The sequence below is a fragment of the Pelophylax lessonae genome (assembly GCF_965119305.1).
Source record: "Pelophylax lessonae genome assembly, chromosome: 1".
In the NCBI taxonomy this organism is placed as follows: Eukaryota; Metazoa; Chordata; class Amphibia; order Anura; family Ranidae; genus Pelophylax; species Pelophylax lessonae.
In genome coordinates this window covers 9,713,220-9,739,383 of record NC_138768.1, presented here as the reverse complement: position 1 = coordinate 9,739,383, position 26,164 = coordinate 9,713,220, and the positions used below count along the sequence as shown (strand labels likewise).

At 48.0% G+C, this 26,164-nt stretch overlaps 1 pseudogene across 1 annotated transcript in view; it reads right to left on the bottom strand.

Annotated features, from left to right (window-relative positions):
• Positions 1-1,267: 1,267 nt before the first annotated feature.
• The window catches only part of LOC309552695, a 40,422-nt pseudogene continuing 15,525 nt past the window's right edge, over positions 1,268-26,164 (bottom strand). Inside the window, exons 4-6 of the transcript XR_014226136.1 lie at positions 19,277-19,417; positions 6,991-7,095; positions 1,268-1,371 (exon numbers count right to left, since the gene is read on the bottom strand). The product of XR_014226136.1 is annotated as an uncharacterized misc_RNA (transcript). The remainder of the gene's footprint in view (positions 1,372-6,990; positions 7,096-19,276; positions 19,418-26,164) is intronic.

Genomic DNA, 26,164 nt, shown 5'->3' with positions numbered 1-26,164 from the left:
AACGTTTTGGGAGGCAGCCTTAGTCTTCTGCCAAATCCTGGACCAGTCTTCGGTTTCTAGATGTAGGACAAAGTCTGTTTCCCATTTGTTAGCATTTCCTTCCTTTTTACCTAAGGGGTTTTGTATAAGGGGGAAAGAAGATTTGTGCTAGAAGGGGGGGGGGGGAGTATTTGTGCTGGGAGGAGAAGATTTGGGTGGTATGCATCAGAGTGGAGAGAATTTGAAAAATTCCTGCCCAGAACGTTTGTACTATGGGACAAGTCCATCATATGTGTAAGTGAGTACCAGCATCAGGGCAACCACGAAAACATGCTGAAGGGTAGGAAGCAAGAGATACTTTGATATTCGTGCAGGCACCAAGTACCAGCGCCATTAGGACTTTGTAATTGGTTTCGGACGCTGCAACGTTTTGGGAGGCAGCCTTAGTTGTCAGTCAAATCCTGGACCAGTCTTCGGGTTCTAGATGTAGGACAAAGTCTGTTTCCCATTTGTTAGCATAGGGAGGGGAGAGTCACGGTTAAGGATGTCCGAGATTCTAGAGTAGAGAAGGGAGATAAGTCCTTGGGCGTGTGGGTCATGTAAACAAGTGTGTTCAAACGAAGTCAAGTTAGGCAAGGCATGGACAGTATGAATACATTGGGTGAGAAAGTGTTTAATTTGGAGATAACTAAATATTTCGGAGATTGGTAAACCATATGATTCACAAATGAATGGTTTAATAGAGTTGGAGGTAATGAACGAGTGGGCCTTTATAAGCCCGGCATTGGACCAATTGTGAAAGGAAGATGGTGATTCCCACGCAGGGAGAAAGGACAGGTTGTGTAAGTATGACAAAAGAGGATTATGGGGTGATTGAATCTTGTATTTGAATTTGAGGGTGTTTCAGAGGCGTAAGGAATGGCGCATTATGGGGTTGGTGATTGACTGATGATCAGTCGGTTTTAGCCAGAGGAGATTGGCTGAGGATAGCGGGTCGCAGTCTACTGCCTCCAGGGCTACCCAGAGGGGTATTTCCTGAGTGGCATGTAACTTAGTGAGTTGAGCTAGCTGTGCTGCTTGGTAATATTTTGCAAAGTGGGGGAGTCCTAATCCACCCTGGAGTTTGTGGAGGTACAAGACCTTCCTTAGTATTCTGGGTTGAATTTGACCCCAGATATATGCGTGAGTTCTGCGTTGCAGCCGGCGTAGACAATATGAAGGAACCTGGATGGGCAAAACCCTAAATAGGTACAGTATCTTCAGCAGAATAGCCATTTTGACTACGGTGCTACGTCCCAACCAGGCCAAGGGTAAAGAAGTCCAGGAAGTCATAAGCCATTGGGGGATAATTGGTGGTAAAGAGTTCACAAGGGTCAGCAGTAAATTTAATACCTAAGTTGGGGAATACAATGGGTAGCCCAAGAAAAGGGTAGCGCAGAATGCAGTTGTGAGAGTAGCGGGGTGGGGGGTAGGGATACTTTGAGGGCTTTGGATTTTTGGGGATTAACAACCAGCCCAGAGAGTTTATCGAATGGATCTAAAGTGGAAAGAAGATTAGAGGTGGAGGTCAGGGGAGAGGTGAGAAACCGGAGATTGTCAACACAGTTTGTGTTGGTGGCCTCCAATTGCTAAGCCTTTGATATCAGGATTAGAACGGATTTTTTGGGCAAGGGGTTCTATAGCTAGCGCAAAAATTAGAGGAGACAGTGGGCACCCCTGTCTCGTGCCGTAGCACACAGGTAAGGATTGGGACTTAAAGCCAACATAGCGAATATAGGGGTGGAATATAGTGAAGAGATCCCCGACATGAAATGGGGCCCAAAGCCCCATTTACGTAATATAAATCGAAGATATGACCATGACAAGGTATCGAAGGCTTTTTTGATATCCAAGGAGATAAAGCAGGCAGGGATGCGGCGGGAGAGCGCATGGTGAGCCAGGAGGACAGCCCTGTGTATATTATCTCCTGCTTGCTTTCTAGGGATGAAGCCTACTTTGTGTATAAGAGAGCAGATAATTGAGTTGAGACATGTGAACAGAATTTTGGTCAGTAGCTTAACCACTTTAGCCCCGGAAGATTTTGCTGCTCAATGACCAGGCCACTTTTTTCAACTTGGCACTGCGTGACTTTAACTGACAATTGCGCGGTCATGCAATGCTGTACTCAAACAACATTTATGTTTTTTTTTTCCCCACAAACAGAGCTTTCTTTTGGTGGTATTTGATTACCTCTGCGCTTTTTATTTTTGTTGCAAAATCAATAAAAAATAGAGCAAACATTTTGCGAAAAAGTGACATTTTCTACTTTGACTGTTAAAAAATATCCAATATATTCAATTTTTGTCATATATTTTGGCCAAAATGTATTTAGCTGCATGTCTTTGACAAAAAAATTCTCAATGAGCGTATTTTTAACCGCTTTAAGACCGGAAGATTTTACCCCCTTCCTGACCAGGCCATGTTTTGCGATTCGGCACTGCGTTACTTTAACGGACAATTGCGCGATCGTGCGACGCTGTACCCAAATAAAATTGATGTCCTTTTTTACCCACAAATAGAGATTTCTTTTGGTGGTATTTGATCACCTGAGCGAATTTTAGTTTTTGAAAAAAAAAAGGGACAATTTAGAAAAAAAAAAAAAAAACAATATTTATCACATTTTGATATATAACATTCCCCAAAAAAAAAAATTTAAAATCAAAATTTTTTAACATTTTAGGCCAATTTGTCTTCTGCTACATATTTTTGGTAGAAAAAAAAAATTGCAATAAGCGTATTTTGATTGGTTTGCACAAAAAGTTATCGCGTCTACAAACTAGGGGAAAGATTTATGTCATTTTCATTGTTTTTTTTTTTTACTAGTAATGGCGGCGATCTGCGATTTTTTTTGCAGGACTTCGACATTGCGGCGGACAGATCGGACCCCTGACTAACATTTTTGACACTTTTCGGGGGACCAGTAACACTGATTATAGTACAGTAATCAGTGCTAAAATCTACACTGTCACTGTAAAAATGACACTGGCAGGGAAGGGGTTAACACTGTTGGTGATCAAGGGGTTAAATGTGTGCCTCATGCTTACTGACGTGTGTGGGGGGAGGGGGGGTCCTGTGACACAGACACAGATCGCAGGTTCAGCTATGCTAAATCCTGTGATCTCTCCCTGTCTGTCACTGAGAAGATCCGCCTGCTTTGTTTACACAAGCAGGAGGATCTTCTCACACTTTCCCCGTGGGAGCGAATTCTCCGCTGGAGAATGGGCCCCCAGGATCGCGGTAGCGAATTACCCGCTGGCGAGCGGGCCCACTTGCCTGTGGGGAAGCTGATCCATTGGGCCAGCGGCTGCGATTGCCGCCGAGCGATCGCTCCCCGTTGAGCGAGAACGGCCGTCTGCTGTTATAAACACATCTGACCGTTGTTCTCTCTGCTATCAATACAGAGCTCCTGTGATCCTCCTATTTAGTATCACAGGTCTCTGAATTGATTTTACAAGCCCCTCCCCCTCACAGTTAGAAAACACTCCCCTAGGCTCACACTTAACCCTTTGATCAACCCTGGTGTTAACCCCTTCCCTGCCAGTGTCATTATTACAGTAGCAGTGCATATTTTTAGCACTGATTACTGTAGTAATGTCACTGGTCCCCCCAAAAGTGTCAAAAATGTCAGTCAGGGGTCCGATCTGTCCGCCGCAATGTCGCAGTCCCGCTAAGGCTGCATTCACATGTCAGTGTTTGGATCGCGGGCAGAACCGCCGCCGTTCCGCCCGCGATCCGGAGATTATTGCAAATCGCGGGACGCATGTGCGTTGCCCGTTGATTTACAATAGCCCCCCCAAACGCTGAGCGATGTTGCCGCAATTTCCGCCTGCCGAATCGCGGTAACATTGCGCAAAAAAAAATCGCGGGACGCATCACACCCAAAAAAGTACAAGAGCTTCTTTGGAGCGTACTGCGTCCCGCGATTTTTTTTGCGCGATGTTCCCGCGATTTGGCGGGCGGAAATCGCGGCAACATCGCTCAGCGTTTGGGGGGCTATTGCAAATCAACGGGCAACGCACATGCGTCCCGCGATTTGCAATAATCTCCGGATCGCGGGCGGAACCGCGGCGGTTCTGCCCGCGATCCAAACGCTGACATGTGAATGCAGCCTAAAAATCGCAGATCGCCGCCATTACTAGTAAAAAAAAACCAAATAAACAAAAATAACATAAATCTTTCCCGTAGTTTGTAGACGTGATAACTTTTGCGCAAACCAATCAAAATACGCTTATTGGGATTTTTTTTACCAAAAATATGTAGCAGAAAACAAATTGGGCAAAAATGATGAAAAAATTAGATTTATATTTTTTTTGGGGGATGTTATATAGCAGAATGTGAAAAATATATATATTTTTTTTTAGAATTGTCAGGCTTTTTTTGTTTATAGCGTAAAAAAAAAATAAAAAACCCGCAATCAAATACCACCAAAAGAAAGCTCTATTTGTGGGAGAAAAAAAAGACATGAATTTTATTTGGGTACAGCGTCGCACGACCGCGCAATTGTCTGTTAAAGTCACGCAGTGCCGAATCGCAAAATAGGGCCTGGTCATTAAGGGGGGCAAAATCTTCCGGTCCAGAACTGGTTAAAAGAAGAGTGCAAAATCCGGTGCAGCTGTATAGAAACCAATCAGATTTAAGGTTTTATTGTCAAAGCCTAATTGAACAAGCTGAGTTGGCTACACCAGATTTTGCACTCCAGCTTCAACCACTTCAGCTCCAGAAGATTTACCCCCCCCCCCCCCCTTAATGACCAGGATATTTTTGCGATCCAGCACTGTGTTACTTTAACTGACAATTGGGTGGTTGTGCGGCGCTAAACCCAAATATAATGACGCTAACATAACTAAGAGTCTGTGATGCTTTACTGCATGCGTACAAAAGTAAGTACACCTCTCACATTTTTGTAAATATTTTATTCTATCTTTTCATGTGACAACACTGAAGAAATGACACTTTGCTACAAACAGAACAGGCCTCACCATGGTCAACCAAGGAAGGTTGAAGGGGTGGGGGGTCAGCCTGTCAGTGCTCAGACCATACGCCGCACACTGCATCAAATTGGTCTGCATGGCTGTCATCCCAGAAGGAAGCCTCTTCTGAAGATGATGCACAAGAAAGCCCACAAACAGTTTGCTGAAGACAAGCAGACTAAGGACATGGATTACTGGAACCATCTCCTGTGGTCTGATGAGACCAAGATAAACTTATTTGGTTCAGATGGTGTCACGCGTGTGTGGGGGCAACCAGGTGAGGAGTACAAAGACAAGTGTGTCTTCCTACAGTGAAGCATGGTGGTGGGAGTGTCATGGTCTGGGGCTGCATGAGTGCTGCCGGCACTGGGGAGCTACAGTTAATTGAGGGAACCATGAATGCCAACATGTACTGTGACATACTGAAGCAGAGCATGATCCCCTCCCTTCAGAGACTGGGCTGCAGGGCAGTATTCCAACATGATAATGAGCCAAAACACCTCCAAGATGACCACTGCCTTGATAAAGAAGCTGAGGGTAAAGGTGATGGACTGGCCAAGCATGTCTCCAGACCTAAACCCTATTGAGCATCTGTGGGGCATCCTCAAACGGAAGGTGGAGGAGCGCAAGGTCTCTAACATCCACCAGCTCCGTGATGTCATCATGGAGGAGTGGAAGAGGACTCCAGTGACAACCTGTGAAGCTCTGGTGAACTCCATGCCCAAGAGGGTTAAGGCAGTGCTGGAAAATAATGGTGGCTACATAAAATATTGACACTTTGGGCCCAATTTGGACATTTTCACTTAGGGGTGTACTCACTTTTGTTGCCAGCGGTTTAGACATTAATGGCTGTGTGTTGAGTTATTTTGAGGGGACAGTAAATTTACACTGTTATACAAGCTGTACACTCACTACTTTACATTGTAGCAAAGTCTCATTTCTTCAGTGTTGTCACATGAAAAGATAGAATAAAATATTTACAACAAATGTGAGGGGTGTACTTACTTTTGTGAGATACTGTATGCACATTATATTTTCAAAAGTATTGGGACGCCTGCCTTTACACACACATGAACTTTAATGGCATCCCAGTCTTAGTCCATAGGGTTCAATATTGAGTTGGCCCTCCCTTTGCAGCTATAACAGCTTCAACTCTTCTGGGAAGGCTGTCCACAAGGTTTAGGAGTGTCTATGGGAATGGTTGACCATTCTTCCAGAAGAGTATTTGTGTGGTTAGGCACTGATGTTGGATGAGAAGGCCTGGCTTGCAGTCTCCACTCTAATTCATCCCAAAGGTGTTCTATCGGGTTGAGGTCAGGACTCTGTGCAGGCCAGTCAAATTCCTAAACCCCAAACTCACTCATCCATGTTTTTTTGGACCTTGCTTCGTGCACTGGTCCAAATCATTTGGTGGAGGGAGGATTATGGTGTGAGGTTGTTTTTCAGGGTTTGCACTTGGCCCCCTAATTCCAGGGAAGGGAACTCTTAAGGTGCCAGTATATTCAGGCATTTTGGACAATTTCATGCTCCCAACTTTGTGGGAGGAGTTTGGAGATGGCCCCTCCCTGTTCCAACATGACTGCACACAAGTGCACAAAGCAAGGTCTATAAAGACATGGATGAGCGAGTTTGGGGTGGAGGAACTTGACTGGCCTGCACCGCAACCTGATAAAGACCTTCATGGTGCATTAGAGTGGAGACTGCAAGCCAGGCCTTCTCGTTCAACATCAGTGCCTGACCTCACAAATGCGCTTCTGGAAGAATGGTCAAACATTCCCATAGACACTCCTAAACCTTGTGGACGGCCTTCCCAGAAGAGTTGAAGCTGTTATAGCTGCAAAGGTTGGGCCAACTCAATATTGAACCCTACGGACTAAGACTGGGATGCCATTAAAATTCATGTGTGTGTAAATATATATATATACAGTCAGTATATACACAGTACATGAAGCCCCATCTTCTGCCTGTAATATACAGTACAAGACTTGCAGTGACTCCTTACCATACACAGAGATAAGCACTGCAAGAGACTCCTTGATGAACCCGAAAAGATTGTCTGCCAGAGAGAGGGTTTTGTAGAGGCCGGGAATTACAGAGCCCTGGAACCCTGAAATAAGAAAATCCAGAAATTCATTTCAATGAAACACAATCTGGAGAAATATTCATAATATTCCTCAAACATTATCATGTATTTTCATATATAGCTCTGACATATACCGCAGTGCTGTACAGAGATCACTGAGCCAATCACATCAGTCTCTGTACCAGAGGAGCTTACACTCTAATGTCCCCTCCCCCACAGTCACATCAGTGTCTGCACCAGAGGAGCTTACACTCTAATGTCCCCTCCCCCACAGTCACATCAGTCTCTGCACCAGAGGAGCTTACACTCTAATGTCCCCTCCCCCACAGTCACATCAGTCTCTGTACCAGAGGAGCTTACACTCTAATGTCCCCTCCCCCACAGTCACATCAGTCTCTGCACCAGAGGAGCTTACACTCTAATGTCCCCTCCCCCACAGTCACATCAGTCTCTGTACCAGAGGAGCTTACACTCTAATGTCCCCCCACAGTCACATCAGTCTCTGTACCAGAGGAGCTTACACTCTAATGTCCCCTCCCCCACAGTCACATCAGTCTCTGTACCAGAGGAGCTTACACTCTAATGTCCCCTCCCCCACAGTCACATCAGTCTCTGTACCAGAGGAGCTTACACTCTAATGTCCGCTCCCCCACAGTCACATCAGTCTCTGTACCAGAGGAGCTTACACTCTAATGTCCGCTCCCCCACAGTCACATCAGTCTCTGTACCAGAGGAGCTTACACTCTAATGTCCCCTCCCCCACAGTCACATCAGTCTCTGTACCAGAGGAGCTTACACTCTAATGTCCCCTCCCCCACAGTCACATCAGTCTCTGTACCAGAGGAGCTTACACTCTAATGTCCTCTCCCCCCCAGTCACATCAGTCTCTGTACCAGAGGAGCTTACACTCTAATGTCCCCCCACAGTCACATCAGTCTCTGTACCAGAGGAGCTTACACTCTAATGTCCCCCCACAGTCACATCAGTCTCTGTACCAGAAGAGCTTACACTCGAATGTCCCCTCCCCCCCAGTCACATCAGTCTCTGTACCAGAGGAGCTTACACTCTAATATCCCCCCACAGTCACATCAGTCTCTGTACCAGAGGAGCTTACACTCTAATGTCCTCCCACAGTCACATCAGTCTCTGTACCAGAGGAGCTTACACTCGAATGTCCCCTCCCCCCCAGTCACATCAGTCTCTGTACCAGAGGAGCTTACACTCTAATATCCCCCCACAGTCACATCAGTCACTGTACCAGAGGAGCTTACACTCTAATGCCCCCCACAGTCACATCAGTCTCTGTACCAGAGGAGCTTACACTCGAATGTCCCCTCCCCCCCAGTCACATCAGTCTCTGTACCAGAGGAGCTTACACTCTAATATCCCCCCACAGTCACATCAGTCTCTGTACCAGAGGAGCTTACACTCTAATGTCCTCCCACAGTCACATCAGTCTCTGTACCAGAGGAGCTTACACTCTAATGTCCCCTCCCCCACAGTTACATCAGTCTCTGTACCAGAGGAGCTTACGCTCTAATGTCCCCTCCCCCACAGTCACATCAGTCTCTGTACCAGAGGAGCTTACACTCTAATGTCCCCTCCCCCACAGTCACATCAGTCTCTGTACCAGAGGAGCTTACACTCTAATGTCCCCTCCCCCCACAGTCACATCAGTCTCTGTGCCAGAGGAGCTTACACTCTAATGTCCCCCCCCCCATAGTCACATCAGTCTCTGTACCAGAGGAGCTTACACTCTAATATCCCCTCCCCCACAGGCACATCAGTCTCTGTACCAGAGGAGCTTACACTCTAATGTCCCCTCCCCCACAGTCACATCAGTCTCTGTACCACAGGAGCTTACACTCTAACGTCCCCTCCCCCTACAGTCACATCAGTCTCTGTACAACAGGAGCTTACACTCTAACGTCCCCTCCCCCCACAGTCACATCAGTCTCTGTAACAGAGGAGCTTACACTCTAATGTCCCCTCCCCCACAGTCACATCGGTCTCTGTACCAGAGGAGCTTACACTCTAATTCCCCCCACAGTCACATCAGTCTCTGTACCAGAGGAGCTTACACTCTAATGCCCCCTCCCCCACAGTCACATCAGTCTCTGTACCAGAGGAGCTTACACTCTAATGCCCCCCACCGTCACATCAGTCTCTGTACCAGAGGAGCTTACACTCTAATATCCCCTCCCCCACAGGTACATCAGTCTCTGTACCAGAGGAGCTTACACTCTAATGTCCTCTCCCCCCCAGTCACATCAGTCTCTGTACCAGAGGAGCTTACACTCTAATGTCCCCTCCCCCACAGTCACATCAGTCTTTGTACCAGAGGAGCTTACACTCTAATGCCCCTCACAGTCACATCAGTTTCTGTACCAGAGGAGCTTACACTCTAATATCCCCTCCCCCACAGGCACATCAGTCTCTGTACCAGAGGAGCTTACACTCTAATATCCCCCCACAGTCACATCAGTCTCTGTACCAGAGGAGCTTACACTCTAATGTCCCCTCCCCCACAGTCACATCAGTCTCTGTACCAGAGGAGCTTACACTCTAATGTCCCCTCCCCCACAGTCATATCAGTCTCTGTACCAGAGGAGCTTACACTCTAATATCCCCTCCCCCACAGTCACATCAGTCTCTGTACCAGAGGAGCTTACACTCTAATGTCCCCTCCCCCACAGTCACATCAGTCTCTGTACCAGAGGAGCTTACACTCTAATATCCCCTCCCCCACAGTCACATCAGTCTCTGTGCCAGAGGAGCTTACACTCTAATGTCCTCTCCCCCCCAGTCACATCAGTCTCTGTACCAGAGGAGCTTACACTCTAATGCCCCCCACAGTCACATCAGTCTCTGTACCAGAGGAGCTTACACTCTAATGTCCCCTCCCCCCACAGTCACATCAGTCTCTGTGCCAGAGGAGCTTACACTCTAATGTCCCCCCCCCCCATAGTCACATCAGTCTCTGTACCAGAGGAGCTTACACTCTAATGTCCCCTCCCCCACAGTCACATCAGTCTCTGTACCAGAGGAGCTTACACTCTAATGTCCCCTCCCCCACAGTCACATCAGTCTCTGTACCAGAGGAGCTTACACTCTAATGCCCCCCACAGTCACATCAGTCTCTGTACCAGAGGAGCTTACACTCTAATATCCCCTCCCCCACAGGCACATCAGTCTCTGTACCAGAGGAGCTTACACTCTAATGTCCCCTCCCCCACAGTCACATCAGTCTCTGTACCAGAGGAGCTTACACTCTAATGCCCCCCACAGTCACATCAGTTTCTGTACCAGAGGAGCTTACACTCTAATATCCCCTCCCCCACAGGCACATCAGTCTCTGTACCAGAGGAGCTTACACTCTAATATCCCCCCACAGTCACATCAGTCTCTGTACCAGAGGAGCTTACACTCGAATGTCCCCTCCCCCCCAGTCACATCAGTCTCTGTACCAGAGGAGCTTACACTCTAATGTCCCCTCCCCCACAGTCACATCAGTCTCTGTACCAGAGGAGCTTACACTCTAATGTCCCCTCCCCCACAGTCACATCAGTCTCTGTACCAGAGGAGCTTACACTCTAATGTCCCCTCCCCCACAGTCACATCACTCTCTGTACCAGAGGAGCTTACACTCTAATGCCCCCCACAGTCACATCAGTCTCTGTACCAGAGGAGCTTACACTCTAATATCCCCTCCCCCACAGGCACATCAGTCTCTGTACCAGAGGAGCTTACACTCTAATGTCCCCTCCCCCACAGTCACATCAGTCTCTGTACCAGAGGAGCTTACACTCTAATGCCCCCCACAGTCACATCAGTTTCTGTACCAGAGGAGCTTACACTCTGATATCCCCTCCCCCACAGGCACATCAGTCTCTGTACCAGAGGAGCTTACGCTCTAATATCCCCCCACAGTCACATCAGTCTCTGTACCAGAGGAGCTTACACTCTAATGTCCCCTCCCCCACAGTCACATCAGTCTCTGTACCAGAGGAGCTTACACTCTAATGTCCCCTCCCCCACAGTCACATCAGTCTCTGTGCCAGAGGAGCTTACACTCTAATGTCCTCTCCCCCCCAGTCACATCAGTCTCTGTACCAGAGGAGCTTACACTCTAATGCCCCCCACAGTCACATCAGTCTCTGTACCAGAGGAGCTTACACTCTAATATCCCCTCCCCCACAGGCACATCAGTCTCTGTACCAGAGGAGCTTACACTCTAATGTCCTCTCCCCCCCAGTCACATCAGTCTCTGTACCAGAGGAGCTTACACTCTAATGTCCCCTCCCCCACAGTCACATCAGTCTCTGTACCAGAGGAGCTTACACTCTAATGCCCCCCACAGTCACATCAGTTTCTGTACCAGAGGAGCTTACACTCTAATATCCCCTCCCCCACAGGCACATCAGTCTCTGTACCACAGGAGCTTACACTCTAATGTCCCCTCCCCCACAGTCACATCAGTCTCTGTACCAGAGGAGCTTACACTCTAATGTCCCCTCCCCCACAGTCACATCAGTCTCTGTACCAGAGGAGCTTACACTCTAATGTCCCCTCCCCCACAGTCGCATCAGTCTCTGTACCAGAGGAGCTTACACTCTAATGTCCCCTCCCCCACAGTCACATCAGTCTCTGTACCAGAGGAGCTTACACTCTAATGTCCCCTCCCCCCACAGTCACATCAGTCTCTGTGCCAGAGGAACTTACACTCTAATGTCCCCTCCCCCACAGTCACATCAGTCTCTGTACCAGAGGAGCTTACACTCTAATGTCCCCTCCCCCACAGGCACATCAGTCTCTGTACCAGAGGAGCTTACACTCTAATATCCCCCCACAGTCACATCAGTCTCTGTACCAGAGGAGCTTACACTCTAATGTCCCCTCCCCCCCAGTCACATCAGTCTCTGTACCAGAGGAGCTTACACTCTAATATCCCCCCACAGTCACATCAGTCTCTGTACCAGAGGAGCTTACACTCTAATGTCCCCTCCCCCACAGTCACATCAGTCTCTGTACCAGAGGAGCTTACACTCTAATGTCCCCTCCCCCCACAGTCACATCAGTCTCTGTACCAGAGGAGCTTACACTCTAATGTCCCCTCCCCCACAGTCATATCAGTCTCTGTACCAGAGGAGCTTACACTCTAATGTCCCCTCCCCCACAGTCACATCAGTCTCTGTACCAGAGGAGCTTACACTCTAATGTCCCCTCCCCCACAGTCACATCAGTCTCTGTACCAGAGAAGCTTACACTCTAATATCCCCTCCCCCACAGTCACATCAGTCTCTGCACCAGAGGAGCTTACACTCTAATGTCCCCTCCCCCCACTGTCACATCAGTCTCTGTACCAGAGGAGCTTACACTCTAATGTCCCCTCCCCCACAGTCACATCAGTCTCTGTACCAGAGGAGCTTACACTCTAATGTCCCCTCCCCCACAGTCACATTAGTCTCTGTACCACAGGAGCTTACACTCTAATGTCCCCACCCCCCCATAGTCACATAAGTCTCTGTACCAGAGGAGCTTACACTCTAATGTCCCCCCCCCCACAGTCACATCAGTCTCTGTGCCAGAGGAGCTTACACTCTAATGTCCTCTCCCCCCACAGTCACATCACTCTCTGTACCAGAGGAGCTTACACTCTAATGTCCCCACCCCCACAGTCACATCAGTCTCTGTACCAGAGGAGCTTACACTCTAATGTCCTCTCCCCCCCAGTCACATCGGTCTCTGTACCAGAGGAGCTTACACTCTAATGTCCCCTCCCCCACAGTCACATCAGTTTCTGTACCAGAGGAGCTTACACTCTAATATCCCCTCCCCCACAGTCACATCAGTTTCTGTACCAGAGGAGCTTACACTCTAATATCCCCTCCCCCACAGGCACATCAGTCTCTGTACCAGAGGAGCTTACACTCTAATGTCCCCTCCCCCACAGTCACATCAGTCTCTGTACCAGAGGAGCTTACACTCTAATGTCCCCTCCCCCACAGTCACATCAGTCTCTGTACCAGAGGAGCTTACACTCTAATGTCCCCTCCCCCACAGTCACATCAGTCTCTGTACCAGAGAAGCTTACACTCTAATGTCCCCTCCCCCCACAGTCATATCAGTCTCTGTACCAGAGGAGCTTACACTCTAATGTCCCCTCCCCCACAGTCACATCAGTCTCTGTACCAGAGAAGCTTACACTCTAATATCCCCTCCCCCACAGTCACATCAGTCTCTGCACCAGAGGAGCTTACACTCTAATGTCCCCTCCCCCACAGTCACATTAGTCTCTGTACCACAGGAGCTTACACTCTAATGTCCCCACCCCCCCATAGTCACATCAGTCTCTGTACCAGAGGAGCTTACACTCTAATGTCCCCCCCCCCCATAGTCACATCAGTCTCTGTACCAGAGGAGCTTACACTCTAATGTCCCCCCCCCCCCCCACAGTCACATCAGTCTCTGTGCCAGAGGAGCTTACACTCTAATGTCCTCTCCCCCCCAGTCACATCAGTCTCTGTACCAGAGGAGCTTACACTCTAATGCCCCCCACAGTCACATCAGTCTCTGTACCAGAGGAGCTTACACTCTAATGTCCCCTCCCCCACAGTCACATCAGTCTCTGTACCAGAGGAGCTTACACTCTAATGTCCTCTCCCCCCCAGTCACATCAGTCTCTGTACCAGAGGAGCTTACACTCTAATGTCCCCTCCCCCACAGTCACATCAGTTTCTGTACCAGAGGAGCTTACACTCTAATATCCCCTCCCCCACAGGCACATCAGTCTCTGTACCAGAGGAGCTTACACTCTAATATCCCCCCACAGTCACATCAGTCTCTGTACCAGAGGAGCTTACACTCTAATGTCCCCTCCCCCACAGTCACATCAGTCTCTGTACCAGAGGAGCTTACACTCTAATGTCCCCTCCCCCACAGTCACATCAGTCTCTGTACCAGAGGAGCTTACACTCTAATGTCCCCTCCCCCAAAGTCACATCAGTCTCTGTACCAGAGGAGCTTACACTCTATGGTCCCCCCACAGTCACATCAGTCTCTGTACCAGAGGAGCTTACACTCTAATGTCCCCTCCCCCCCAGTCACATCAGTCTCTGTACCACAGGAGCTTACACTCTAATGTCCCCTCCCCCACAGTCACATCAGTCTCTGTACCACAGGAGCTTACACTCTAATGTCCCCTCCCCCCCAGTCACATCAGTCTCTGTACCACAGGAGCTTACACTCTAATGTCCCCTCCCCCACAGTCACATCAGTCTCTGTACCAGAGGAGCTTACACTCTAATGTCCCCTCCCCCCACAGTCACATCAGTCTCTGCGCCAGAGGAGCTTACACTCTAATGTCCCCTCCCCCCACAGTCACATCAGTCGCTGTACCAGAGGAGCTTACACTCTAATGTCCCCTCCCCCACAGTCACATCAGTCTCTGTACCAGAGGAGCTTACACTCTAATGTCCTCTCCCCCCCAGTCACATCAGTCTCTGTACCAGAGGAGCTTACACTCTAATGTCCCCTCCCCCACAGTCACATCAGTTTCTGTACCAGAGGAGCTTACACTCTAATATCCCCTCCCCCACAGTCACATCAGTTTCTGTACCAGAGGAGCTTACACTCTAATATCCCCTCCCCCACAGGCACATCAGTCTCTGTACCAGAGGAGCTTACACTCTAATATCCCCCCACAGTCACATCAGTCTCTGTACCAGAGGAGCTTACACTCTAATGTCCCCTCCCCCACAGTCACATCAGTCTCTGTACCAGAGAAGCTTACACTCTAATATCCCCTCCCCCACAGTCACATCAGTCTCTGCACCAGAGGAGCTTACACTCTAATGTCCCCTCCCCCCACTGTCACATCAGTCTCTGTACCAGAGGAGCTTACACTCTAATGTCCCCTCCCCCACAGTCACATCAGTCTCTGTACCAGAGGAGCTTACACTCTAATGTCCCCTCCCCCCCAGTCACATCAGTCTCTGTACCAGAGGAGCTTACACTCTAATGCCCCCTCCCCCACAGTCACATTAGTCTCTGTACCACAGGAGCTTACACTCTAATGTCCCCACCCCCCTATAGTCACATCAGTCTCTGTACCAGAGGAGCTTACACTCTAATGTCCCCTCCCCCACAGTCACATCAGTCTCTGTACCAGAGGAGCTTACACTCTAATGCCCCCTCCCCCCACAGTCACATCAGTCTCTGTACCAGAGGAGCTTACACTCTAATGTCCCCTCCCCCACAGTCACATTAGTCTCTGTACCACAGGAGCTTACACTCTAATGCCCCCTCCCCCACAGTCACATTAGTCTCTGTACCACAGGAGCTTACACTCTAATGTCCCCACCCCCCCATAGTCACATCAGTCTCTGTACCAGAGGAGCTTACACTCTAATGTCCCCTCCCCCACAGTCACATCAGTCTCTGTACCAGAGGAGCTTACACTCTAATGCCCCCTCCCCCCACAGTCACATCAGTCTCTGTACCAGAGGAGCTTACACTCTAATGTCCCCTCCCCCACAGTCACATCAGTCTCTGTACCAGAGGAGCTTACACTCTAATGCCCCCTCCCCCCACAGTCACATCAGTCTCTGTACCAGAGGAGCTTACACTCTAATGTCCCCTCCCCCACAGTCACATCAGTCTCTGTACCAGAGGAGCTTACACTCTAATGTCCCCCCCCCCCCCCCATAGTCACATCAGTCTCTGTACCAGAGGAGCTTACACTCTAATGTCCCCCCCCCCCCCCCACAGTCACATCAGTCTCTGTGCCAGAGGAGCTTACACTCTAATGTCCCCCCCCCACAGTCACATCAGTCTCTGTACCAGAGGAGCTTACACTCTAATATCCCCTCCCCCACAGGCACATCAGTCTCTGTACCAGAGGAGCTTACACTCTAATATCCCCTCCCCCACAGGCACATCAGTCTCTGTACCAGAGGAGCTTACACTCTAATGTCCCCTCCCCCCACAGTCACATCAGTCTCTTTGCCAGGGAACTTACACTCTTATGTCCCCCCCCCCCCCATAGTCACATCAGTCTCTGTACCAGAGGAGCTTACACTCTAATGTCCCCTCCCCCACAGGCACATCAGTCTCTGTACCAGAGGAGCTTACACTATAATGTCCCCTCCCCCACAGTTACATCAGTCTCTGTACCAGAGGAGCTTACACTCTAATGTCCCCTCCCCCACAGTCACATCAGTCTCTGTACCAGAGGAGCTTACACTCTAATGTCCCCTCCCCCACAGTCACATTAGTCTCTGTACCACAGGAGCTTACACTCTAATGTCCCCACCCCCCCATAGTCACATCAGTCTCTGTACCAGAGGAGCTTACACTCTAATGTCCCCTCCCCCACAGTCACATCACTCGAATGTCCCCTCCCCCCCAGTCACATCAGTCTCTGTACCAGAGGAGCTTACACTCTAATATCCCCCCACAGTCACATCAGTTTCTGTACCAGAGGAGCTTACACTCTAATATCCCCCCACAGTCACATCAGTCTCTGTACCAGAGGAGCTTACACTCTAATGTCCCCTCCCCCACAGTCACATCAGTCTCTGTACCAGAGGAGCTTACACTCTAATGTCCCCTCCCCCACAGTCACATCAGTCTCTGTACCAGAGGAGCTTACACTCTAATGTCCCCTCCCCCCACAGTCACATCAGTCTCTGTGCCAGAGGAGCTTACACTCTAATGTCCCCTCCCCCACAGGCACATCAGTCTCTGTACCAGAGGAGCTTACACTCTAATATCCCCCCACAGTCACATCAGTCTCTGTACCAGAGGAGCTTACACTCTAATGTCCCCTCCCCCACAGTCACATTAGTCTCTGTACCAGAGGAGCTTACACTCTAATGTCCCCTCCCCCCACAGTCACATCAGTCTCTGTACCAGAGGAGCTTACACTCTAATGTCCCCTCCCCCACAGTCACATCAGTCTCTGTACCAGAGGAGCTTACACTCTGTCCCCTCCCCCACAGTCACATCAGTCTCTGTACCAGAGGAGCTTACACTCTTATGTCCCCTCCCCCCACAGTCACATCAGTCTCTGTACCAGAGGAGCTTACACTCTAATGTCCCCTCCCCCCACAGTCACATCAGTCTCTGTACCAGAGGAGCTTACACTCTAATGTCCCCTCCCCCCACTGTCACATCAGTCTCTGTACCAGAGGAGCTTACACTCTAATGTCCCCTCCCCCCACTGTCACATCAGTCTCTGTACCAGAGGAGCTTACACTCTTATGTCCCCTCCCCCCACAGTCACATCAGTCTCTGTACCAGAGGAGCTTACACTCTTATGTCCCCTCCCCCACAGTCACATCAGTCTCTGTACCAGAGGAGCTTACACTCTTATGTCCCCTCCCCCCACAGTCACATCAGTCTCTGTACCAGAGGAGCTTACACTCTAATGTCCCCTCCCCCCACTGTCACATCAGTCTCTGTACCAGAGGAGCTTACACTCTAATGTCCCCTCCCCCACAGTCACATCAGTCTCTGTACCAGAGGAGCTTACACTCTAATGTCCCCTCCCCCACAGTCACATCAGTCTCTGTACCAGAGGAGCTTACACTCTAATGTCCCCTCCCCCACAGTCACATCAGTCTCTGTACCAGAGGAGCTTACACTCTAATGTCCCCTCCCCCCACAGTCACATCAGTCTCTGTACCAGAGGAGCTTACACTCTAATGTCTCCTCCCCCCACAGTCATATCAGTCTCTGTACCAGAGGAGCTTACACTCTAATATCCCCTCCCCCACAGTCACATCAGTCTCTGCACCAGAGGAGCTTACACTCTATGGTCCCCCCACAGTCACATCAGTCTCTGTACCAGAGGAGCTTACACTCTAATGTCCCCTCCCCCCCAGTCACATCAGTCTCTGTACCAGAGGAGCTTACACTCTAATGTCCCCTCCCCCACAGTCACATTAGTCTCTGTACCAGAGGAGCTTACACTCTAATGTCCCCTCCCCCCACAGTCACATCAGTCTCTGTACCAGAGGAGCTTACACTCTAATATCCCCCCCCCCCCCACAGGCACATCAGTCTCTGTACCAGAGGAGCTTACACTCTAATGTCCCCTCCCCCCACAGTCACATCAGTCTCTGTACCAGAGGAGCTTACACTCTAATGTCCCCTCCCCCACAGTCACATCAGTCTCTGTACCAGAGGAGCTTACACTCTAATGTCCCCTCCCCCACAGTCACATCAGTCTCTGTACCAGAGGAGCTTACACTCTAATGTCCCCTCCCCCACAGTCACATCAGTCTCTGTGCCAGAGGAGCTTACACTCTAATGTCCCCTCCCCCACAGTCACATCAGTCTCTGTACCAGAGGAGCTTACACTCTAATGTCCCCTCCCCCCACAGTCACATCAGTCTCTGTACCAGAGGAGCTTACACTCTAATGTCCCCTCCCCCACAGTCACATCAGTCTCTGTGCCAGAGGAGCTTACACTCTAATGTCCCCTCCCCCACAGTCACATCAGTCTCTGTACCAGAGGAGCTTACACTCTAATGTCCCCTCCCCCACAGTCACATCAGTCTCTGTACCAGAGGAGCTTACACTCTAATGTCCCCTCCCCCCACAGTCACATCAGTCTCTGTACCAGAGGAGCTTACACTCTAATGTCCCCTCCCCCACAGTCACATCAGTCTCTGTGCCAGAGGAGCTTACACTCTAATGTCCCCTCCCCCCACAGTCACATCAGTCTCTGTACCAGAGGAGCTTACACTCTAATGTCCCCTCCCCCACAGTCACATCAGTCTCTGTACCAGAGGAGCTTACACTCTAATGTCCCCTCCCCCACAGACACACACTATTATTATCACGTTATTAGTGAAATACTTTCATTGCTGCAGTTTTACCAGCAGGTCTCCACCTGAGCTCACTCTGCTCTCTCCTCCTATCAGCATGCTTCTTTCCTGCAACCCAATGTGCTCCCTCTGACACCCCTCCCTCCTCTGAGCTCTACTCTCCAATAGGCTGATACCAGGACACATTCAGGTACACACAAAAAAAATTGAATGATGTATTGACCAATAAAGATCTGGAATCATTTCCGAACGTTCCTCTTTCCAATCGACTCCAAACGCACTTCCCAAAAAAATGGAAACATTTTGCTGAAATTTCACCAACATTTCAGGGAAAGGAATAATCTCAGTTCAGCTCTTTCCTGTCGTCTTACCTTCTTCGCCACTTTTTTTCCTTTGCCGCCATTCTTGCCATTTGAGTAAACCCCTCTCTGATAGGCTATACAGCATGGTACCGCCCCATTGGAGAAGCAAGCCAATCACAGTGAGCACCATTTCCGTCTGCCAAGGTTTTACTGCAAAAAAAAAAAAACAGTGACTCAGTGAGACTTCACACCCGGGGGGCGGGCTCAGTGAGACTTCACACCCCTGGGGGGCGGGCTCAGCGAGACTTCACACCCCGGGGGGCGGGCTCAGTGAGACTTCACACCCCGGGGGGGCGGGCTGACATCGGTCATAATTTACATTTTTACTTTTTATTTTTTTTCTTAAACTTTTTTACATTTTTAAAGTCTTTTTTTGTTTTATTATTATTTAACCACCTCTGGACCGGAAGATTTTACCCCTCCCCCCTTATTCACCAGGCCATATTTTGCGATTCGGCACTGCGTTACTTTAACTGACAATTGCGTGGTCGTGCGACGCTGTACCCAAATAAAATTGATGTCCTTTTTTTCCCACAAATAGAGATTTCTTTTGGTGGCATTTGATCACCTCTGCGATTTTTATTTTTTGAAAAAAAGAGCAACAATTCTGAAAAAAAAAAAACAATATTTTTCACATTCTGCTATATAACATTCCCCACAAAAAAATGTATGGTGGTATTTGATCACCTCTGCGATTTTTATTTTTTTGCTCTATAAACAAACAAATAGCGACAATTGTAAAAAAATTTGAAAAAAAACAATATTTTTCACATTCTGCTATATAACATTCCCTCCAAAAAAAAATGTAAAAATCTAAATTTTTTAACATTTTAGGGCAATTTGTTTTCTGCTACATATTTTTGAAAAAAAAAAAAATCACAATAAGCGTATTTTGATTGGTTTGCGCAAAACTTATCGCATCTATTAACTACAGGAAAGATTTATGTCATTTTTATTGTTGTTTTTTTTTTACTAGTAATGGCGGCGATCTGCGATTTTTAGCGGGACTGCGACATTGCTGCAGACAGATCGGTCCCCTAACTGACATTTTTGACACTTAATAAACAAATAGTGACAATTTGAAAAAAAAAACAATATTTTTCACATTCTGCTATATAACATTCCCCAAAAAAAAAATAAAAAATTAAAAATCAAATTTTTTTCATCCTTCTAGGACAATTTGTTTTCTGCTACATATTTTTGATAAAAAATTGCAATAAGCGTATTTTGATTGGTTTGCGCAAAAGTTATCGCTTCTACAAACTACGGGAAAGATTTGTCATTTTTATTATTTTTTTTTTTTTGCCAGTAATGGTGGCGATCTGCGATTTTTTTTTGCAGGGCTGCGACATTGCGGCGGACAGATTGGACCCCTAACTGACATTTTTGACACTTTTGGGGAGACCAGTGACATTACTACAGTAATCAGTGCTATAAATATTCACTGTCACTGTACTAATGACACTGGCAGAGAAGGGGTTATTACTGTGGGCGATCAAAGGGTTAAAAGTGTACCTAGGGGGAGTGTTTCTAACTGTATGGTGGTATTTAATCACCTCTGCGATTTTTATTTTTCTGCTCTATAAACAAACAAATAGCGACAATTCTGAAAAAAAAAAAAAAAAAAACAATATTTTTCACATTCTGATATATAACATTCCCCCCCCCCCCCCAAAAAAAATTTAAAAATCAAATTTTTTCATCCTTTCAGGCAAATTTGTTTTCTGCTACATATTTTTGGTAAAAAAAATCGCAATAAGCGTATTTTGATTGGTTTGCGCAAAAGTTATCACAGCTACTAACTACATAAAAGATTTGTGTCATTTTTATTGTTTTTTTTTACTAGTAATGGCGGCAATCTGCGATTTTTTGCAGGACTGCGACATTGTGGCGGACAGATCGGACCCTTGACTGACATTTTTGACACTTTTGGGGGGGACCAGTGACATTACTACAGTAATCAGTGCTAAAAATATGCACTGTCACTGCAATAATGACACTGGCAGGGAAGGGGTTAACACTGTGGGTGATCAAAGGGTTAAATGTGTACCTAGGGGAGTGATTCTAACTTTATGGTGGTATTTGATCACCTCTGCGAATTTTATAAACAAAAAAAGAGCGAAAATTCTAAAAAAAAACCAAAAAAAAATAACAATATTTTTCAAATTCTGCTATATAACATTCCCAAAAAAAAAAAATTTAAAATCAAATTTTTTCATCCTTTTAGGACAATTTGTATTTTGCTACATATTTTTGGTTAAAAAAAAAAAATCAAAATTTTTACTAGTAATGGCGGCGATCTGTGATTTTTTGCGGGACTCCAACATTGCGGCGGACAGATCGGACCCTTAACTGACATTTTTGACACTTTTGGGGGTACCAGTGACATTACTACAGTAATCAGTGCTAAAAATATGTACTGTTACTGTAATAATGACACTGGCAGGGAAGGGGTTAACACCAGGGGTGATCAAAGGGTTAAGTGTGAGCCTAGGGGAGTTTTTACTAACTGTATGGGGGTGGGGCTTGTGAAATGACCATAGAGACATGTGATCCTATATAGAAGGGTCACAGGCGCTCTGTGATCATTCCAGGGAGAAGAACGGTCAGCTGTGTTTACAACATCCGACCGTTCTTCTCTCTCAGAGGGGAGCGATCGCAGGTGGTCGGCGGCAATTGGAGCCGCCTGCCCCATGTATTGGCATCCCTGCTGCCTAGTGGGGGGCGGAAGCGTTGCCGCCGGCAGCGAGCGCTTGCCCCTCGCCACCATGCGAGCGACCGACGTAATATTACGTTGGTTCGCGCAGCCGAGCCAGTAAAACTGCGGCTGGGCGGTTGGCAAGTGGTTATCAGCTGATCTGAAGAATTTACAGTTTGTTATATCGCTGCAAATAAAATAGTGAAAATAAGCAGCAAAACGTATCCAGTGGGAAGAGTTGATCAGGTTATTATAGATTACATTACAGTGCAATGGTCCAGTCTCCCTCATCTGCAGGGCCGCTGATAGGGGGAGGAGCACCAACAGCACAGGGAATTGGTGCGGTCCGGCGGAGGGGTAATTACAGAAGGAAGCCCTGTGCGGCTCTCTGCAGCAGCTGAAAGAAAGTTTCTCCCCCTTCTGCCAACTTTCAGCTGCTGCGGGGAGAGACACAGGGCATTGTTCCTGCTTCTGACCCCCCCCCCTCCTATGTGCCCCCCTTTCACTTTCACAGATACAGGTACAGATATAGATATAGATACAGGTACAGGGAAAGGGACAGGGACAGATATTGTAGCGGAGAAGTAGTTTAATCCACAGGGTCTCCGCTGATAGACAGGAAAACAGGTAATAATCCCAATAGTCAGGTACAGCATGCAACAATCCAGGTAGAGTTATACCATCCTTCCCTCCCAAGAACTAGACGACACATAGGCTGGGAGTCAAAACTAGAATGCCTTGTTTATTGAAAACACAAACACAAGGGAGCTCTACACTCTGCCAAAACCCCTCCCTCTTCGAGACATTCCACACACAAAGCTGAACATCCCATAATAACCTTACTCTGCCAGACAGGAACAATAGGACAATAGAATGCAGGTATTTAACAATAACAAACCCCCACACATCTCCTGAGGGACACTGCTCCCTCACTCTTTCAACACAAACCACACTCTTAGCGTCCATTCCGCTACAGATATGGATACAGGTACAGGGATAGGGACAGGAACAGATATGGATACAGGTACAGGGATAGGGACAGGGACAGATACAGGTACAGGGATAGGGACAGGGACAGATACAGGTACAGGGATAGGGACAGGGACAGATATGGGTACAGGGATAGGGACAGATACAGGTAAAGGGATAGGGACAGATACAGGGATAAGGACAGGGACAGGGATAGATACAGGTACAGGGATAGGGACAGGGACAGATACAGGTACAGGAATAGGGACAGATACAGATACAGGGATAGGGACAGGGACAGATACAGGGATAGGGACAGGGACAGATACAGGTACAGGGATAGGGACAGGGACAGATACAGGTACAGGGAGAGGTAAAGGTACAGGGATAGGTACAGGGACAGGGACAGGGAGAGGTACAGGGACAGGTACAGGGATAGGGACAGGGACAGATACAGGTACAAGGATAGGGACAGGGACAGATACAGGGAGAGGTACAGTACAGGGACAGGGAGAGGGACATGGACAGGGATAGGTACAGGAAGAGGGACAGGTACAGGGAGAGGGAAGAGGACAGGGACAGGTACAGGGATAGGGACAGGGACAGATATAGGTACAGGGACAGATACAGGGACAGATATAGGTACAGGGAAAGATATAGGTACAGGGACAGGTACAGATACAGGTATAGGTACAGGTACAGATACAGGGACAGGTACAAGGATAGGGACAGGGACAGATACAGGGACAGGTACAGGGACAGAGACAGATATAGGGACAGATACAGGGACAGATACAGGTACAGATATAGGTACAGGGACAGGTACAGATACAGGGATGGGTACAGGGACAGATACAGGTACAGGGATAGGGACAGGGACAGATACAGGGATAGGGACAGGTACAGGAGAGGGACAGGTACAGGGAGAGGGACAGATACAGGGACAGGTACAGGTAGAGGGATAGATACAGGGACAGGTACAGGGGGAGGGACAGGTACAGGGACAGGTACAGGGAGAGGGACAGATACAGGGACAGGTACAGGGACAGCTACAGGGAGAGGGACAGATATAGAGACAGGGACAGATACAGGTACAGATTCAGGGACAGGGAGAGGGACAGGTACGGGACAGGTACAGGAAGAGGGTCAGATACAGGGACAGGTACAGGGACAGGTACAGGGAGAGGGACAGATACAGGGACAGGTACAGGAAGAGGGACAGATACAGGGACAGGTACAGGGACAGGTACAGGTAGAGGGACAGGTACAGGGAGAGGGACAGATACAGGGACAGGTACAGGAAGAGGGACAGATACAGGGACAGGTACAGGGACAGGTACAGGGAGAGGGACAGATACAGGGACAGGTACAGGGAGAGGGAGAGGGACAGATATAGGGACAGATATAGGGACAGGGACAGATACAGGTGCAGATTCAGGGACAGGGACAGATTCAGGGACAGGTACAGGTATGTCGATTCGCATGAAGTGGTTAAAAAAAAAAACACACACACAAAAAAAAAAAGGTATTTGCAATGCCCGGTACCAGAATAATAATTCTAGTGTCATAGAAGGATTCATTAGATAATAAAATGAACACTTTTTAGATACAGTAACAATTCTTTTTTAAGCTAACTTTAAACAAGATAGGAAAAAGTTTTAGTTTTGTTTTTTAATTATTCTAACCAATTATTTTTCAACCTTTTTTCTCTTTTTATTTCTTTAGTTTGTTCATTTATTCTGCTGCATTAAAAAAAACAAAGACAAGTTTTAGTTTTGTTATTTTTTGTCTATAAATTGCATAAGGAATAAAAAAATTTCGCAAGACAATATTACCAAAAGAAGATCGTGTTTCTCATATACACTGCTCACAAAAATGAAACTAACACTTTGTAATCAGAGTATCGCATCAAATCAATTAAGCTCCTGGGATATTGATCTGGTCAGTTAAGTAGCAGGGGGGGTTGTTAATCAGTTTCAGCTTTGGTGTTAATGAAATTAACAACATGTGCACTAGATGGGCCACAATGAGACAACCTCCAAAACAGGAATGGTTTTACATGTGGAGGCCACTGACATTTTTTCCCTACTCATCTTTTCTGACTGTTTATCACTAGTTTTGCATTTGGCCAGGGTCAGTGTCACTACTGGTAGCATGAGGAGATACCTGGACCCTGTAGATATAGAGCAATGATAGTGAACCTTGGCACCCCAGTTGTTTTGGAACTACATTTCCCATGGCGCTCACCTACACTGCAGAGTGCATGAGCATCATGGGAAATGTAGTTCCAAAACATCTGGGGTGCCAAGGTTCACCATTACTGCTCTAGAGGTTGCAAAGGCAGCCCAACTCCTCCAGGATGGCACATCAATACGTCCCATTGCCAGAAGGTTTGCTGTGTCTCCCAGCACAGTCTCAGAGCATGGAGGAGATTCCAGGAGACAGGCAGTTACTCTAGGAGAGCTGGACAGGGCCGTAGAAGGTCCTTAACCCATCGGCTGGACAGGGCCGTAGAAGGTCCTTAACCCATCAGCTGGATAGGGCTGTAGAAGGTCCTTAACCCATCAGCTGGACAGGGCCGTAGAAGGTCCTTAACCCATCAGCTGGACAGGGCCTTAGAAGGTCCTTAACCCATCGGCTAGACAGGGCCGTAGAAGGTCCTTAACCCATCAGCTGGATAGGGCCGTAGAAGGTCCTTAACCCATCAGCTGGACAGGGCCGTAGAAGGTCCTTAACCCATCAGCTGGACAGGGCCATAGAAGGTCCTTAACCCATCAGCTGGATAGGGCCATAGAAGGTCCTTAACCCATCAGCTGGACAGGGCCGTAGAAGGTCCTTAACCCATAAACTGGACAGGGCCGTAGAAGGTCCTTAACCCACTAACCCATTAACAGCTTCAACTCTTCTGGGAAGGCTGTGCACAAGGTTTAGGAGTGTGTCTATAGGAATGTTTGACCATTCTTCCAGAAGCACATTTGTGAGGTCAGGCACTGATGTTGGATGAGAAGGCCTGGCTCGCAGTCTCCACTCTAATTTATCCCAAAGGTGTTCTATTTGGTTGAGGTCAGGACTCTGTGCAGGCCAGTCAAGTTCTTCCACCCCAAACTCTTCAAGGAACAGGAAGGATCCCCAAACTCTTCCCACAAAGTTGGGAGCATGAAATTGTCCTAAATGTCTTGGTATACTGACGCCTTCCCTTCACTGGAACTAAGGGGGCCAAGCCCAACCCC